Source organism: Scylla paramamosain, chromosome 9, assembly GCF_035594125.1.
Source record: "Scylla paramamosain isolate STU-SP2022 chromosome 9, ASM3559412v1, whole genome shotgun sequence".
Taxonomy (NCBI): Eukaryota; Metazoa; Arthropoda; class Malacostraca; order Decapoda; family Portunidae; genus Scylla; species Scylla paramamosain.
In genome coordinates, this window is record NC_087159.1 from 13731604 (window position 1) to 13735000 (window position 3397).

Genomic DNA, 3397 nt, shown 5'->3' on the forward strand with positions numbered 1-3397 from the left:
ACACACACACACACACACACACACACACACACACACACACACACACACACACACACACACACACACACACACACACACACACACACACACGCACGCACACACACACAAGCCTGTCAAAACCCTTTCCTTCACGATAAACACATTTCCTGGCAGTGCAGGCTCAGCACTGTCTGCGAAGCGGTTTTCACATACTTAGCTTACTTGCGATGGTTGAATGGAAGAGAAAATGTACAGAACTTTTATATATATTTTGTAGGTGCGCAATAAAATATAAGGATGACGTGAGGGTTTTACACACTCAGTAATGATGAAGAGAGAGCGTGTTACCATCTATATTTTTTTCATCTTTTACTCACTGAAACAGGTTCATAATCATATCGTTGTCGCCTGTAGGCATTACACTGTTTGATGTGGTCTGTTGCTACAAAATGGAACGCAAGTTCCTATGTTCATAGTCTTGAAAATAAATGGTTGGAGGCGTTTATACAATGGCTACTGTCATTATTACTTATGAGACAGCGAGATTGGACACTGTAGTGAAGGAGATGCATCGGTTTGTGATGTCATACAAGAAGAAGACAGTGAACATGATGTGATAACTACGAAATTTCGTCCACTGAACCGCTGAAGGACTGACTGCTATTAGGTAGCGGAGAATTGAGGAAAATTAAAAACGAGCTTTCTCAAATAGAATTAAGTTAGGTATTAACGACTATGGAAGCATCCGTCTTGCCACATTAAAGCTTCTCACAAATGCCCTTTGATACATATACTGTAGCAACTCCTGTAAAGCAAGACAACATGAGGCAACTTGCATCTACATATGAGGGACATTTTAAAGAAATGTGTATGCTTCCTTCGATGACTGGTGGCTGCTCTGCCAAAGGTGCTATATAATGATGCATCTGCATTATCTGTTCAAAATTATTGGTATTAATTATGATAAACAGAAAAGATGGTTCGCATGGCTGTGTTGTGTAAAATCTTGCTTAAGGAGTTTACAAAAATGCATTTGATGTATTAATTTTTATTGATTATTATTATTATTATTATTATTATTATTATCATTATTATTATTATTATTATTATCATTATTATAATCTGCAAAATTAGAGTTCAGTAAATCATTATTTCTTGATCATTGCAAAGGAAACTCGGTAAATGTAGAATATCTGCTAAGACTTAGTTGGCACGTGATAGTAAATGACGCTTGTGCCAATATTGCCGCTGCAGCACTAAAGGCCATGTGAGGCCACCGGGTCATCCCTTATGGTTCATGTAATGGTGCGGAAGCTCGTGCCGATAATAGGGTGACATGACGGATAATGGAGCGGATAGATGGACCGCGGCCATTACGTTCGCTGACAAAAATAGAAAATGGAGAAACGGGCACAATAGTAGACTTTTATCTGTTCAATGTTTAATGTGCGTAAAAGGTTAGGAAAAGCTCTGGAAATAACGATTCTGATGAAATTATAAGCCCTCAGTATCATTGCTTGCACTCCAGCCTCGCCTCGTGTCATGATGTCATGGTGGGTAAGGTATGGAACAATCAGCTGAGTTGTGAATCTGGTGCAATGAAATAACAGGGACTGAGAAAGGGAAAACTTATTTGAAGGAAACGTACAACCAGATCAATGTCGTTGGGGAGGAACGAACTCGGGAGATCTTATCAATAAAATAGAAGAAAAACATGTTTGCTTCCTTTTCAGCCTTGGAACGTGCGTGCGTATGTGTATACTCGTAGTTGCACACAAATTTGCTTTAAATGTGGAGAACGTTCTATAAAGATTCTTCAACATTATGATACATAAAAACAATACATGAACCTCGACCTCGCCAGGATTCGAACCTGGAATCTTCTGATCCGTAGTCAGACGCGTTATCCGTTGCGCCACGAGGCCTGTATTTTTAGGGAGACGTAAACGGTTTGTAATTTACCTTCCAATCTTATGCTTGTGGAACGAATTATTTTGGAGTGTGTGTGTGTGTGTGTGTGTGTGTGTGTGTGTGTGTGTGTGTGTGTGTGTGTGTGTGTGTGTGAGTGCATGCGTGAATACAACCACAGCAGGAGCTATCCCAATGGTATTATGAATTATGATAATATAAGTTATTATTTTTGGAAGAAAAAAAAAAGATTCCTGATTAGCTCCATACATCATTGCTCATCTACTTAACTGATTTTTTTCTCGTACCATACGTCACGCCAGGACTCAATTAATGATAACATTGGAAGATGGTGGTATAATTTAATTGATAGTAGCGAAACATCAAAAATTAAGAAATTTCATAGAAGAAAATAATAAAATTATGATAATGGAGAAGAAATGTGATTTCACTATAATGTAGAAATATCTACGCACAGTACATAACTATATTTGTTAAAAACTATTGTAGAATGTAGTTGTTTTACACTGAGTAGTGAAGCACTTAACAAAATTAAGATATCAAAGGACTGTTCAGCACCACAGAAGCATGTTAAAAACAAACAAGGAACGAAACACTCTTTGCATCAAAGTAGATGAACAGAAAGTACAGAACGAAAAATCAACACTTAGTTTGAAAGAGAAAAAAAAGTTTAAACAGTATCGGAAGAAAATCAGACACCCGCAGATAAAGATCTATAAACGGTTTACTACGAATCTACAACTCACGAAGTTTTCTTCCAATAGAGTCGAGGAATTCGGTGCGTCGATTACTGCGTGTTTTACAAAGAGATGTTTCTCTTTCCATCTCCCTTGATTTCTTCTTGTCTTCAGAAGACTTCCCATCCCCTTCATCAGCGGGCCTTCTTCACCAGATACTCATTCACATCACTCTACGTCTTTACCTTAACTGTATTTGTCTCCCCATCTCCTGGTTTGGTCGCCGACCACACTCTAACAATACCAAACTCCAAGTTCCATCGAAGTTATTCTCCAAAGAACTACTACTCTTCCCCCTCAGTCCTCCACCCAGCGCCATCCTCGTCCCTCCGGTGCCGTTCCTCTCAGGCCCTCAATCCAATTCCTCTTTTCCTTCAGGCAGCTACATCGTCTTCCTCCTGCTCTTCTTTTGCTTTCACGCATTGCAATTCTCTCTTTCTCTCTCTCTCTCTCTCTCTCTCTCTCTCTCTCTCTCTCTCTCTCTCTCTCTCTCTCTCTCTCTCTCTCTCTCTCTCTCTCTCTCAAACATCCCAGCACCTCCGCTTTAAACCTTATGAAGATTTATCATTGCCGGTAGTAATTTACTGAGGTCTTTCGTCCATTCCATTCACAGTGTTTTCGTATGTGAGATATCCTCCCTGGCAGGATGGTCTTCTTACTTCCATCACGCTGATAACCCCACAACCTCTTCGCCCGCTGATTGAATTACGTCGCTGACTCATCTGAAGCTTTCCTTGCCATAGATAAAAGCG

At 39.7% G+C, this 3397-nt stretch overlaps 1 non-coding gene across 1 annotated transcript; it reads right to left on the reverse strand.

The window, feature by feature from the left end:
• Positions 1 to 1831: 1831 nt before the first annotated feature.
• Positions 1832 to 1904, reverse strand: Trnar-acg (transfer RNA arginine (anticodon ACG)). The gene has a single exon. It is a non-coding gene; the product is annotated as a tRNA-Arg (tRNA).
• Between the last annotated feature and the right edge of the window lie 1493 nt (positions 1905 to 3397).